Genomic DNA, 16,411 nt, shown 5'->3' with positions numbered 1-16,411 from the left:
ATGATGATGATGATGATGATGATGATGATGATAAGTTGAAGACGTGACCGTCTCTTAATGTCTTGCAACTGGCGAGAGCTTGATGCGATATTTAAACTAAAAAGCCTTCCACACATGCCTCCCCATTCTTTCTGCCTCCTGTTTTTTTTTCTTTTCTTGCCTCTCTACTACCAACTGTTCTGCTGTTTTCGTTTTTCATCCTTTTCTCCCCCGTTCGTTTTTTTCTTAGCTTGACATTAACTTTAGAAGAAGCGCGTTTCTTTTCGCCCGCTCCTTTTTCGCCATGTTTTTGTTCTTTGCTCACCGCATGTCCGCATACGATTCTGCTGCTGCTGCGTTTGTTTCTCGCACTCTGTTCAGTTAACCCGGTTTCCAACTTAACAGTAAAGGCATTCGCGGTCTCCCATGACTGAAAAAAGTTGCTTCAAATCCAACTTTACCACCCTCCTACCAATTCCGATGATACACCCCCAACCCACACCGATCCTTACTCGAATTAGCGGGCCTATCGCTTTTATTTGAGAAACGGGAAGTATTTCTGTCAATGATGAACACACTTTCCCAGACGAAGACATGTCCTCTTCACAACCATACATTCTGTAAAAGCACATTTTTTCAACAGGTAGTTCTTCATCAACGCATTTATTTTTTCGTAAATCGTACGATTGCACCATAACTATCAATATATCCGCACATCCCTGCTCGGGACGCTTGCAGTTTTCTGCTATTTATTATTAAAACAAACGCACCCCATTGGTTTTCTATGCCTGCCTTAACTATTCGGTGCGAGTGCAGAACCAACTTTAAAAGCAAGCTCTTGGTACGCATCGAAACATTCTACCATTCCCATAAATATGTACACTATATTTTCTTACCATACTCCACATTTGTCTCAGAAATATTATCAAAAATGCGCCGCATTGTTTATCCATGCAAGTCTTAACTACTCTATGCGAGCGCAGGACCAACTTTAAAAGCTCGATTGTGCTACACATTTTAAGGTTAGACAATTCCCTTCAATATGTTTTTAACAGCACCCTACAGTATTCCGCAGCTGCCTCAAAATTAATAGTGATGTCTCAGAAAGCTTGACTTGTATTGAAACTGTTTATCACACGGAGATTCTCCTCCTGTCATTCGTTCATTTTGTGCTGTCATTTTGGGCTGTCATGAACCGTTTACCACCTAAAACTGTGTTTTGAGAGTTGGAACCACTCTACAATGCAGTCATCGTTTGGATGCATGAGTGTCATACAGGAAAGACGAAGGCGTGGAAAAATCAGCATCGCATCCGCTGCTTTTTTACTCTAGGCGTGCAAGCGTTTCTGCCCACAGCAATATTGCATAAAGAGCGGGAAAAAAAACACAAGTACCATCAAGATCACCGTGAGGTGCGACAAATTTTCCTGCACTCTCTATGACAGAAGCCCAAATAAAGGGCAAGACAGCAATACCGAGTGACCTTGGCGCGCACTAAAATGAACAACTTGGTTTAGGGCGCCATGGATATGGTGCAATCCCAGCATGGGCGATAAGATTGTCGTGTTTCTTTCTGCAGGCCGAGGGTGGAAATTGTTGTGTCACAAGAAGATAATGCTGGTCAAGTGCACCTCCAACAACACGGCCGACCAACTGTCCCGTTCTCTGCGGAAACAGATGGTACGGCATAAAACATCGCCCGTGGCTCTTCTGAGGATAAACAACCGGTCCTGCTTTTTTTTTTCTCTTACCGCCTTCACTCTACCTGAAATTTCACTGCGGCGCCAGAATGAATCCTGATTACTGTATTACTTCCTGTGACACTCTCTACTAGGCTACCAGGCTTGCTAGTTGAGTGCCGATGTTCGCGAACCGTCTGTTACATTGTGCTGCTATACTAGCATCAACAAAATCCGGAGGTGTGAATTGTTGACGCGCTTTGTTTATTACGCTAGTAACAATAGTAACAACCGCCCCCTTTTTTTTGTATTTCCTTGCGCTTGGGGTGTAAGTGACGTATTGTATTCTTTTGTTTTTTTCCTTTTTCTTATTGTAGCGCTCACTTTGTTTCAAGTCACACAAAACTGCTATTGTTAGAAGCTATTGCTTTTATGGTCTTCTTCATTTGGACAAGTTAGTACTGTGTAATACTACCGTGAAATACAACGTGGCATTTTTACTACCATGCGTCTTTCTCCTTCATTAAGTAGATTGTAGCGGTAGTCATTCAAGGATATACATGTTCGCTACACCTGCGTTTAGGCTATAGGCTACAGTACGTTATTAAATCCCCTCAACCATTTCCCCCGTGCAGGGTAGCAAACCGGTTATTCTTCTGGTTTACCTCCCTTACTTTCCTCCTTCTCCTCCTCATAAATAAGAGGCGAAAATGAACTTCGAATATTCAGCATTAACTCTCTAAAGCTAGAGTCACAGCTATATTTCACAAATTCAGTTTGTTTCCCAATAAGCTGTAGCTAATTCCGGGCTGTCGTGAAGTCATTTTGCGTCTCTTAACTGTGCTCCCTATGCAAAGGAATGCAAATGCTGGTAATTGGTTGAATACATCAACATTGTATACCCTCTAGAAAATACATCGTCAATGTTCCACAAAACACGACCTGAAACGGTGGCCGATGTTGCCCCAATTCTAATCCATTCTGTTTTTAAGCTAGTAAGATGGTATGAATGCTGCAACAGTGCATATTCGGAACCAAAATCTGTAGATGTATCAATGTTGAAGTGTCCTGTTATTAAAGAACGGCTTTTGGGCTTTATATGCTTAGATTGACAGATTGAAGTATTTCATTCATTTCATCTAAAAACAGCGGCAGACTGGAATTCGGGGGATTCTTGAATACTACCACTCCCACTGTTAGTCAACTAGACAAGTCAGCTAAAGAAATTCTGGTGCTTGATGATGATCTGATATTATGTTTATTAACTTATGACGTAATGAAGATTTCATTTAGACATCCACTCTTTTCCCTCGTGACAAGGAGTTCCTAAATAAAAAGTGGGCAGGAAGATAGGCTTCTTGACAACACGTAAAGTGAGCAAGCAAGAGGGGAGCCTCAGGGTTCATAACCAACGTTTCAACAAGACTAGTTCTCTTATCGAAAAGTTAGCGAAGCACCCTGAAGCTCCCCATCCCTTGTTCACTTTGTGCTATCAAGGAGTTCCTGCAGTTGGTTAGACGGTTATATTTAGGCACACGGATCTGTTCCCCAGTTTCTAACCAAGTTTATGATAATGCTATCAGGTCATACAAGAATTTTTGCGCATATTGTAGTGCTAACAATAAGTTTTCATTTTTTTCGGAAACTTCGAATATCTCAATGACACGCAGATAAGTTATCCTTCTGAGAAATTTAGAGATTTGCTTCCTCAATCTTAAAACTCATTTGTATTTATAAACACGAACTGTTTTGCGCAGTGGGTCATTGATTTACACAATTTGTTCAATGTTCTTCTCTTTGGTTATGTGCAGAACTCTATAAGTCACATTTTTCCCTGGCTTACCCCTGTGAACTTGCAACCCTTCCGATTTTCATCTGCACAGTCTTGCCAAGGAGTACCTTCTTTTCTGGACGGAAGGGTTCATTTATGAACATTGGCTCACTATTGGATCTGCATGAATGCCATCTGCAGTATTCCATCCTTTGTCATCCTACAGGTGAATACCACTATAATGTTCAATTTATCCTTGTTTTCAGTTGGTACACGATGGATGGCATCTATCTCCTTACTGCAAAGTTCTATCTTAGTGCTATAGCAACTTCAGAGATTACATCTGGCAGTGACTCATAAGCAGCGGGCGGGACGCTTTGATTTCATTATTATTTATGTGGCTGTATTGCTTCAAATCAAAAAATCCTTGGCGTAGTTGGCATGTTTGGTTTTGCAGCTCCTTCACTTCCCTATCATCCTCACTCCACCGCAGTTTCACTGAAGCTAGGTCTAAACAAGCAATGAGTACGATGGGTTTCAGTTCTTCAAACGTAGTATTTGTGAATTCAGTCAAAAGTTTCAGTCCTTTGTGATCGTCTGCGAAGGCATGGATATCTGTTCTCATGCTATTTGTGATTGATCAACGCAAGCTTCTACGTCACATCAACCAAAGCCTTCACGAGTTATTTCGTTTTTGCAAGCAGTTTTTCAGCCAGTGAATCCGCAAGAGTTGTTAGCGGATTGGCGTCATCACTGGGTTAACACAAATATTTTCCCGTAATCTAAGAAGGCTGCATACATAGGCGCGCATTTCTCTATTGCCTGGATGAAAGTGGGAATGTGGACAGCTGTTGAATAGCCGTTAAGGAAGCCAGCCTGGTACTTTGGCTGGTTGAAGTCTAAGGTTGCCTTCATCCCATTAACGACTGTCTTAGTAAATAACCTGTAAGCAACAAACATTAAGATCATCAATCGGTAATTTTTGAAGTCTTTTATGCTGTCTTTCACATGAATTAAGATAATGTTAGCGTTATTACTTGATTCCGGTACGGTGGAGGTAACGAGGCACTGCGTATAGAGTGCGGCCAGTTTTTCTAGCACAATGTCCCCATCGGCCATCAACTGATGTGCTATTACCTGATCCTCACCAGCTCCTTTCCGTCTGTGCATTGCTTCTAAAGCTTTGATTACGCTCTCTTTAAATTTATTATGCTTGAATAATACTTTTCTCATTACATCCCTTGGTTTTTTATGTTTTTGCAATTAAGGGACCGTTATTGGTGACATCCTGGAAGTTCGTAGCTTTTACACACCAATGCCTAGCTGTAAGGCTAGCTGTAATGCCCAGCTGCCTCCCGCGTGATAAAGCGCGGGAGGCGCCGACAGTAATCTCGAACGTCATCGGAACTGTTGCGCGGTTACAATCTTTCCAGAGAAATCGGGTGGCGATGGTGTAAACGTGCAGGCTGATTAACCGTACAGTGGCCTGTGGGCAATTGCTGCGCCAGAATCACTGATTTAAGTGATTGCGTCTCTGCTATTGTTGCGCAAGGCCAGTGCCCAATAAAACCTTCAAGAGTTATCGTGACACTGATTGCCGCTCAGTTCGGGAGCCCTCAGGGTGCAAGATGCGAGAGTCGTCGTCCAAGGGAACGCCGCTCAGTATCCTCAGGTTGTCCAGGAATGTCCCCAGCTCGACACAAAAATGCAGGCACGCTAGAACGAAGCTGGTCACATCCTCCACAACATCACAGCGCACACTCCTAGGTGAGGTCGCGCGGTGAATCTTATGCAATCATACCAGAGTATAGGCAGAGTTCATGCGCATTCGATGCAAGAGAAGACCTCAGTCGCGCGAAGCCTTTCGTAACTCAAGGGGCATGTCCCCGCAGCAAGAAAAGTGACAAGACCATGTGCCGGCAGCACTCAGCAAGGAATTTGAAGAAAAAAAAAAACAAGCGTTACATATTTTTCGACCAACACTCGACCATATCTCATGAGAAAAAAGGGCAGCAAAAAAAATGCAATGTGTCGTTTCTGTTAAAAAAAAAGGCGTACATCGCGCAATAATAAATTTGAAAGCAACCCTGTGAGAAAATATTTTCAAGTCGTTGCATCAGCATACAGCACTTCCTACCACGCAGCCATGTTCAGTAAATCTGGACAAAAGCATTTTTGAGCAGGAAACCGTTTATGAACGCCATTTTTTTCATATAATGGAAGATTTAACTATAACAATCAATATATTCGCAGATTACCCGACGGCAGTCTTGTATTTTTTTTCTATTAACGTTTTTGCTATAGTCAAAAGCGTTCCCTATTGGTTTTCCACGGCAGTCTTAATTGTTCGATGCGATCGCTGGAAACACTTTAAAAGAAAGATTGCGCAACATATCATTACCTTCAATATTTCCATAATAGTGTCTTACAATTTTCCAATTTTCAAAATTTTGCCCGAGAATGCTGGACTTGTCTATTCTTGTGAATAATGAAGGCCTCGTATTAATGCACATGAAAAGCTACACGCACTAGAGCCACTCTTCGAGTGCACCGCATGGCAGTGAGGCACACTCTTGAAGAAAAAAACTCATGCTATTTACTCAAAGGCTATCAACAGCAGTCCTTACTACGCCTCTGTGGCAGTTACTAACTGGTTACTAATTGTTTACGACCGCATATGCAGCGCATGTCGTAAGCGCAGTTACTAGGCAACATGCTTGCCGTAGTAACGATTACTAGTTGAACTAGAAAATATCGAGCAGCTGTCTGTCCGGATCCTTCCTATGGAATAAAGAGAGCAGCAGGTAATTGCAAAGATTTTTGTAACGTCGCTTCGTGACGTCATATACTTTTTATATGTCTGCCAGAAAAGGGTTCCCTATAGACAAGGCTGACAAAACCACGTACATGGATTGTAGTTGTATTGAGGATCTTGAACCGCGGCCTCTGTGCTACATTCTTTAAAAAATGTAGCAAAAAGTTTTGTAAGTGGATATAATGGATAACCCTGATTGCTTGTTATTCTAGTTTTTTACTACACCCACTTAATTGCAGAGTGAGTAAAAATCGATTTTTACTAAATTTTACTGCCTCTGGTTGCTCGTTATAACCTTGCTAGTAAGCGCTCACATAATTATTTTAAAATGTTATAGAACATAAATGACGCAGGTTGTAGTGTGACTGGCCTAATTTTGTATTTAAATATCTTCAAATAGATTTTTCGTTTGCACAGTTTCATGTTCGCAATTAATCCATATATGCCTAGCGTCCCAGGACACCACATTTTTGCGCATTAACTCAAAAAGTTTCTTATGTGTAAAAGCTTGCGCCCGTAAGCGTAAGTTCAAGAGCGTCTAAAATTTTCCTATGCAAGGGTTGTGCATGGGGTGCGTGTTCAGTCTCGTGGGTTGCGTGCGTCCAGAAATATCCGCGAGTCCTCTCTGGACGCCATTCTTGAAATTCGACCCCATCGACTGCGTTGTAATTCTTCAAGACACACATATTTTTTATGCATTGTGATAAGGAAAACATCGCGCGAGATGAGAAATGTTATTTTGAAGTCGATGTCAAATACTCGAAGCTTTACCATAAATAACAGGCGGCGAATTTTCCTAGTACCCAACATTGTAGTACGGGTCAAAAGTCGGCATTTAAAAAATATTTCCACTATTAAAAGCATGATTCTGAGTTGTGAAGTAAACATTTTATAAAAAAAAATGTCTTAATTCTTTGAAATTTACAAGTTTCGGATTATATGGGATAAGGGCGATATCTTTAGTTTCAGCAAATGGAGCACGCCTGTCCCTTCATATTTCTAGGCTTCTCATTTCCCTGCTTTAACTCATCACGCAGAAATAAAAAAATTTCCGCGAACCTGCGTCCCGCAATATTTTGTCCATGGCTGTACATGTAAAACAGCTGCTATGTTCTTCGCGATAAGTGCCACGACCTTCATTTAAAAAAGTGTGGCTGTTCTGGTAACTAGCTTTCCGCCAAACAGTTACTGTCTGTTTCTGCTCAAATGCTAGTGCTTGTACTAAATAAGTTTTGTTGATGAGGTTAGTTAACGGCATTAGCATTCTGACCCGGTAACAGCTACTACTATGCCATTTTCTACATACAGTTACCAGGAACCTTGCGATATATGTAGCAAGCTGTTACTACAGGTTTGCCTTAGTAACTCCCACGACCTTTTTTTAGGAGTGTACTGTCTCTGGTGACTTGTGAGCAACTGTTCCTTATGGACCGGATTTAGCATATATTTTCCCGCCTTAAGTACGCCCTGATTGTATACGTGCGTAGCATTCCAAGTTCTTTCTAACTTCAGCTGCAGTCAGCACTTCTAAGCTCCCAGTACCCATTTCTATTAGGCCTTGAATAAAGTTTTTCCTTCTCCTCCTCTCCAGCTATTTTTCATCCATTGTGCGACAGAAAAAGAGTTGCCAACTAGATTAACTTTCCGTTCTACTTTAGAAACTTTTGAAATTCGACCCCATTGACTGCATTGTAATTCTGCAAGAAAACATAATTTTTACGCATTCTGATGAGGAAACCATCACGCGTGATGAGAGATGTGGTTCACAACTACACGAAATCAGCAACGGGAAATAGCTTTCCCGGGAGCGCAAAAGTTCGACTCGAGTGCGCTTTTTTTTTTGTCAGCTTGTAAGCCTCGTGCCGTGCACAAGTTGAGGAATCGTTCGTATCGGGAGCACAACCGCGAGACTTTTTCTTCAAAGACTCTTGACCTCGATTTGCTTATTATATAAGAACTCTTTTTTGTTCCTCGGCGTGTTAAGATTATTCACTGTTTGAGTAAAAACTATGAATTGAAACAACATTTCTTTGAGACACAAATTTCAACTCATGCTCAGATGGTGACGATAGCAACGGAGCGCCGCGCGCGGCAGCTTAGTCACCGCCGCGGTCGCATTGTTTTGTAAACGAAGTGAGTACTGCTGCGCCGCGGCGGGCCCGGTGCGCGGGCCTCCGGCGAGTTGGTCGCGTGCCATTTGATGTGACGAGCGCCACAACAAGGGTCCCCTCGGCGGCACCTCTGCACGAAGCCTCTGGGCAGCAGCCCGCCTCCAGGAGCGAAGGGCATCGTTCTGCGTCGTTGGATCAACACGGAAGCCACCCGGCGTTGCGCGCTCGCCCCCTCGTGGTTGCGCAGCTCATCTCGACGCATGGCTAAGAGCACCGCGCACCGCGTGACGCCGTTGGACAGGATTCCAGCAGGTGCGACGCGCGCAAACACTGACGAGGCGTCGCGCTTTTCTGGTGTTTCAGCGACTGGGAATGTGTGCAGAATAAGCGTTGCTGCTGGCAGCGTGCCACGGGCGACAGGCTTCTGCGGACAGTGGACACATTCTTACATTCTCACGATTTTTCAAATACTGGAATTCAAACGGGCTTCGCAGTATTGAAGGGTCCTGATGATGGAAGGGTGAAATCAAATCTTTAACACTTCAGACACTGAACTTCGGGTCGAATTTCAAGCACTCAGATTGCTAGACCTCTGAGGTTATTCAGACGCTTTCCAGGGGCCAGAAGGTGGCGCACTTTTAGTCTAACTACACCATCTCCTGGGTTGTGTGACCTGTCACTTTGTTCAAACCTGTACCAGAGACAAGGCAGCGCCATTTATGAGCATTCCATCTCCGAGAAAACCAAGCATATGGCAAAGGGATGCTTGTACCTCGTCGCATACTCACTGCACTAGGTTGTGAAGCTAATAGCTACCGCGTACAAGACGGATGCTTCACCACTATAGGCCAACACTTACCATTCAGTATTAACGCGATAGCGTTTAGGCTACCATTGTGCAAAAATTCGGCAACGGCGTCGTGAGCGAAAAATCCCCGGGGAAGGAACCTATGTGGCTCCCTTAGGTCACGTGACCTTGTGGCGTCATCACAAACTAACCACCATGGCAGGTTGCAGTTCAATAATTGATAGATCACGAGAGGTTGTTCGGAAAGAGCAACCTGGGTCCCCAAAGCCCTGCCGGTGACAGCCCTTGCCATTAGAGTTCAGTTGTGCATCGCTTAAACGCTGCACCACTGCGCCAGGAGTGGTATGATGACTCGCATGGATCTATGCATGAAAATTCGAGAAGTACCAGTTACGCATACATGGGGATTTTCCCCTTTAACGCTATCGCGTCATAGCGTTAGTGTCCCCTCCAATTTTTTACTCATATATTCGATCACATCGTTTGGGGAAAGAAAGGAAGCCAAAATAATTGTTCCCTAAAGTCGGCATTGTATCTATATAAGCAAGCAAACGCGGATTTGCAGGTATTTCAAGGCTACGTACACAACACATTCACGAAAACATAAAGAAAAATTTGCACACTCCAAAGGGCCCTTATTGCTGCTGCAAGTACTATAAGAACAATAAGCAGGGTACCAAACCAAAGGAATCGTCCCGGTCATTTTATAAGCACAACAGTTAGGCTAGTTATACACATTCACGGGTATAGGCTAGTGGCGAAAAAGCTGACGCTGCCAACGCCCTCGAGTCCTTTCGCTTAAGCGTATTGCGCGCAATATATGTCGTGTTCGCAACAGATAATCCTCACGTGCTAGCACTCACAATGCGAAAACCACATGTTACCCCAAACAGAGCAACCTCTCTCTGCCGTCGTTCTCACGCCCCATTGCGCTTCATTGCGTGGAGGTACCGAAATATCGGCGAGTGCGTCGCACCCTGTGCGCTCTTTGTATCGTTTTCTTTCTTGCTCCTCTTTCTCGTTCCCCTCTTCCCACTCGCGCATTCCTTTTGCAGCTCCTCGTGTGCCTGCGAGTTCCAGAGAGGCAGAATGACAGAGAGAAACAGGGGAGGTAAGGGGGGGGGGGGGGGGAGGAGTGGTGGAGTGGAATGAGAAGGGGTACATGGGAGAGGACTGGAAGGTTTACTTACTTCGACTGCGCTTGCGTTTCAACTCCCACAGAGCTAAGCGAGGGAGGGCAAGTTATGATTGCCCCCTTTTTTTGAACGCTTTATTTTCACACCTCTTTGACGGCCAGGGCAAGCACGGAACCTCACAGAGGCAGAGCGAGCAACAGGGTCAGAAGGTGAAGAAGAGGAAAGGCGTTGAACTGCACTGCATTTGGTGCACTGCTTCCTTCGGCCCCCGTCTCGATGGGGGCAGGCGAGGGCAAACAGTTGAGGAGGAGGAGGAGGGAGGCAGGGACGGGGGGAAGGGCCCCCTCCCACGCATGTCTCCGCCGCCGCCGGCCGGAGAACGCGTGCCTCGGGCCGGGGACCCGAGGTTCTAGGGGCGCCCGGCGACGAGGCCGCTGGAAATAGGCGCCCTTCTGGTCTGCTTCTAGGTCACATCAGCCCCCGCCACGCTCTGCAGGCGGCGGACGGCCGGCTGCGCAGTTAGCAAAGCGGCACCCGCCGCTTTGCGAAGATGTCTTCAGTGCGCTGCTGCCTCTGCGAGATGGACCCGCAGATATGAGAGGAGCTCCGTCTGTCCCGTACAAGCCCTCCCTCAACCCCCTTTCCCACTTTCTCGAGAATCGCCGGAGGAGTGCTCAGGGCTCACAACCACGGGAAGATCGTAGCTTACGACGGCAGAACGGCGCGGCGGGTAGCCAACCTTGGTTGCGGCTGCCCAACGATTCTCGCACTGCCTGTTGGCAGGTTCGCGCGCCGGAGGTGATATAAAAAAAGGCGCTCACCTACGACGCAGCGGAAGAACGGGCGCTCTGTTTTCGCTGGGGGGAGTTTGGAAGTGGCCCGTGAATAACAGCCGAACACCAACAGCGAGTCTTGGGGAATGTCGCAAATGGCGAGAGCTTGCTTTTCTTGTTAGACAGGTGCTGGCTTGATTTCTTACAGGCAACGAAGCTTGGAGAGCGCTAAAACGGCCCATAATCAGGCACAACGAGACATGGCAGTGGTGAAACCGCTCTTGTTTGCAGCAGCGGGCGAATTCAGGGCGAAGAAGTGGCTTCTGGGGCATGGCTTACAGACCGCATTTCGGAACATAAACATTTTGACAGAATTTCCTGTTGGTTTTGGTTTGATAACTCATAGCAAGCTGCTAGATATCTCCCAATAAAACTAAAGAAAATCGTCGGAGATGTCTTGAAGTTTAACTATTAAAAAAAAGCATTTCGGTAATAACTACCTAAGTAGTCTTCGTTTAAGCAGTGGGGAATTCGAGGAGTATGCAATGAAGGCCGCAGTGGTGGCTTAGTGACTTGAGCGTTCGCCTTGCATGCGAGAGGTGCGGGGTTCGATCCCTATATCCGCCCGGTACCCACCGGTGATACAATGGGCACAAGCTTTCCTCTCGCCCGGTCCTGGACTTATCTGGGGTGAAATGCTTGAGAACTTGGTCTTTGACCCCATCTGGAGTAAACGATGGCAACCCTGTGCCATGGCACTCTTTGACCAAAGCTCCCCTTGCGTCATAAATCTTAACCATCACCACCATTAGTCTGCAAAGTAATAACCGATGAACCATCGAGGGTAAAATGAATACAGATGGCGTTCTCAAAAGTTGACAGCGGTGTTCGGTGTGCAGAGAAATTCATACCATCACAAGACCAGAATGAAAAATGGGTACCATTTTTCTCTTATCTTTATATTTCTTTTGAAAACGGCCTACGCATTTAACACTGACTTAGACGCAGTTTTTTAATGGAGTCTGCCGCTGTAATGAGCACTAGCACATTCGCAACTTTTTAATCTACCAGTTGTCAGATACTTTTTTTGTTGTTGTTGTGACAGTATGAAAAGAGCAAACAGACTGCGTCACGTGACTTCGGCACTCGGGTTAGCTCTGTTCTTTGCGGCTCTTCCACTTCATTGGTATTGTTTGGATCCTCTCATAACCCATTTTATTGAAATTTAAGAGTCGCTACCACATTTTTAAAATATAATCCTTCGGGTTGTCTGCAGCCATAAGAAAACACACAAAGCAAGGTGCTACGAGCACACTGCGCAGCTTAAGCTGGCAGCTAAAATTTGGCGTTATGCCTGAAATGACGCGCACTTCACAAGGAAACTTTCCATGCAGGACACGTCGTCAGAAAGTAAACATAGAAGTACACTTGTTGGTTAAAGCTCGTTCGGATTTCAGTTCTGTACAGCGCACTCTGCAGCCTAGACGCCAGAGGCACTGCTACTACAGCAACGTTTCTGTTGTGGGAATGATGAAAATAGGGTGACCGGAGCCATAAAATGCAAGCAACAAACAGCAATATGCCGCCGGTCGTGTTTCTTTGTATACTCGCCAAGCTTCGCCAAGAGTTTGCCCTGACGCCGCACAGTCCGCTCCCGCATCCTGGACAGTCCTCACTTGACAGCACGTCTAGTGAGACGAACTGTCAAGGCATCCTTCGCAAGAGGAACTGCTGGTGCATTTTTGTATGCTTCGCTTGATGAAGATTTCAGCCAGAAGGAAGGCAGGCACAGTGTCTCCCGTCGGTGTTGCCTGCCACAAAGCGCAGTTTTACCGAGCAATGAAGACTTACCTAACTCGAAAAATGTCCACGAAAAATACAAATCTTTAAGGCACCTTCACAAGCTCTGCGTTTTTTGCGCGCACTGAACCCCTCCGCAGAGATGAATCAAGCATCTGCGCTTTCAATTAAATTCACGCGTGAGCTCTTCAATTGTAGCTCACTCATTAAAAGTGAGCAGAAAGTTGGTCCAATGCTTTCCGTTCACCGCAGACCTGATCTCAAGGGTAGATTCATTCTACAACGGATTTTTACGTGCAAGAACACCATTGTGTAAATCATTTGCAAGGACTGCCATCAATTTTTATGACGAAAGCACTCGTACGGAGCCCTCCCCGACGGATTCAGAGCTTAGACCGCCACCATACGGTCACGTGGCCGTCGCATACTGCTCACCTGCTATCACGTGACCAGTGCCTGGAGCGTGGCTATGCGTCCATTGCGATAATTTTTGTTAGTTCAGGTTAGCACAAACTCATCCAGGCCTTATGCTTCACTGCATAGGGATTCAGCATCGCCAAACGACAGGCAGTGGCAGTGAGACAGCTTTCGCTGAGTTTAGCGCGTTACGCAGCCTTGCGGAAACATTTCTGGAAGACGTGCAGAGCCGTCTGCCCAGTTACCGGTCCCCTCGGCCACGTCAGGCTGCTCTGACAGTAGAAGGTGCTGCCACCGGTGGGGCTTGTGCGACCCAGCTTGATCTTTTCGAGTGATCAGTCGTTAATTTAGCTGCCCCCTGCCCACTAGTGTGGTGAGCTTGCTCACAATCCAGTTTGCGGGTTGTGATTACGACCCAAGGTCACGTGACCTAGATGGCCCACCTGGCATCTTCTCGAGAAATCTTTCGCTTACAACGCTGACGACGCTGGGTTTCCAGCCCAACGGGAACTTTAACGCTTTCGCGTTAATATAACTTTGCGAACAACGCCTCTCCTACATAATCACAGACAGAAATGCTTCGTTAAGGAACCGCCTCCTGTGTGGCTCTAACGCTGGCTGGGAACCAAGGCTGCCGGCTGGGCGCAAATTAGCAGAAGTCGCGCACAATGCATCGCGGACGTAGCGTTGAACATACTGCGCACCACAAAGCGAGGAACAAGATTAGGAAGGCGCTCCTCCCACTAAGCAGACAGCGTAGGTCTCGCGGTGGAAAGCAAACGCGGCTCAATAGAGCGCGTGCCAAGGTTTCTTTCGTTCTGCACTCCCCGTCAGTGTGACGCAACTCGTCGACGCAACTCCGCGGTCATTCTCACCGCGTTAAAGACGGAAAGACGTTTCCAGACGGGCTGTCAAAAGTTGCTCTAGACGCTCTGGTCGACGCTGTGGGCAACGAAACTTGAGAAAACGCTCGTGCCCGCAATTGGCTGCGAACAGTGCCTGGATAAAATTACAAAAAAAAAGAAATAGAGAGAAAACCGTTTTCTTGAAATTATTTTGTTTTCTGGCTGGTCTGAAAAACTTTTATACTCAGCAAGTTATAGTGAATTTGCCCATGGGCAGCGAAGACCACAGTATAGAACTGTGATTGTTTAAACTGTACTATTATTTGGCACTACAAGCGAGAAACCATTATAATTCAGAGGTTCAGTACCATCTCGTACTTTCATTCATTTTTCGAAACATACAAAAATACGCTGCAGACTTCCTTCGGGCAAATTCGCAGAACGCGCGGAATTATTTTTACGGCTTTTCATGGGTTGGCTGACAAAACATACTTTCCCGATACGTACAGGCAATCGTGCTTCAGTTGCAAGAAAAATTAGAGTCATATGGCATGATGGTAACTAATAATACTTGTTTAGCTCCAGACAGCTTATTATGTCAATTAGGCTTCAGCCTTTTTGTTACTCTCACCCAGTCGTTTAACGCAATGCCAAATACTTGCACAAAAGTGATTTTGGTTTTGGTTGCTAAAAAGCAGTTTTTTATGCTTATGCTACTGGAAGAAAACGCAGTGGCCAAATATAAGCAGCATCAGTAAGCGCGCGTCACTTGCTTCCCCTCAGAGTTCCGCCTCCTCTAATAACGAGGTTTAATTTATTAATCAGTATGCGACTTTCCGTCAGTTTTCTCTTGGTGTGCCCTGGTCCTTTGTTTTATCTTTGTCGTATCGCACTTTGATCGCTTGATAAAAGTAAATAATTTGCCTTCAACAACTCCTTCCTTTTTGCGTTCTATCCGCAGAAAACTTTGGAAACTCTCGCACATTGCAGCATGCTCGAAAGCATGTCCTGACGGAAAGCGTTACAGAATTAGGAGGTAAATATTTAAAATACTTATCATGTTACTAGAGCGATGCAAAATGGTTAGTGCTGCTTTAGCCTACCGGGATATCAGCCCATCTTAGTTCATAACGTAATAATTGCTATAGCACACGTCTTGTTTTAATGTCTCTGCAATTGACAGACCTGCCTTTGCAGTGTTTGCTTAAAAGTCTTCAAGCACCCAACACGAGCTTTTAGAGTTCCTGGGCATGAACAACTGAAAGAAACTGCTGTTTTTAGAATATTAAAACGTTTTCTAAACCTTCAAAGATAGAAACCTCAGGAAGGCATGTTACCTCACACACCGGTCGTCTACGACTTTATTGCGGATTGAGGTGTTATATTTAGTTTACGCTGGCCAATATTAGGGCTTCGTTCAGGAAATTTCGTTTCATACGCTGCTAAGTAGACGCAAAGTAGGGTCTGCATTGTTCTTACCGTTGTTCTCATTATTCAATGTCTTCAACCATGAGCAAAGTATCCGTGCTTCTAGTGAGAGAATGTGCCGATGAAATTTATCGACGATGTAACAGACGAGCACAGGCTAGACGCGGTGGAATTTAGGGCAGGAAAAATTAAACAAGAGTATGCAGGACATGAAGCGTATTTCCCGCTGGAAGTTTTGTCCTTCCTTCTTGTCTTGTTTTTTGTCGTCCTAATTTGCAATTTGTTCAGCTTGCCATTCAGATCAACTTCGCCACGTCAAAGCGGTGCCGTATACATTAACAATGCTAGCCACTGAACCTGTGCACAGAAAGGCACAGTCACGTTCACAGGAACTGCCCTCCGTTCAGGAAGTTTTCAGCTCGCTTTGAACGAGGAGTCAGCGTAGAAGCCAGGCGATTTGAAGAGATTAAAACAATTTTTGATTACCAATTTCTGGTGTTTATGAACGGGATATTGGTAGATCACTCCACACCTGAAAGATAATTAAGAAGTTGAACAAAGAAACTAGAGGGGGAACTTACGCTCCGCCTTAAGGGCATGACGTGATAGCGTTAATGGGTTAATGCCCATATATACGCAATTGGTCTTTCTCTACTGTGCATGACAAAGATCGCTGGGGGTCCTCACTCTGCTACTCCTGGCGCAGTGGTGCGGGCGATGAGCAATGCGCCAACACCCTGCGATATATTAAAAGAAAACATCCCCAATGTTCCTTGGTTTCGGTGGCTGTTGGCTTCCGTCGTGTATGTTATAATAACGAGAAACTCTTTTTCCCTTTCCTTGTCTGTT

Source organism: Amblyomma americanum, chromosome 7, assembly GCF_052857255.1.
Source record: "Amblyomma americanum isolate KBUSLIRL-KWMA chromosome 7, ASM5285725v1, whole genome shotgun sequence".
NCBI classification, from domain to species: Eukaryota; Metazoa; Arthropoda; class Arachnida; order Ixodida; family Ixodidae; genus Amblyomma; species Amblyomma americanum.
This window is presented reverse-complemented; position numbering follows the sequence as displayed.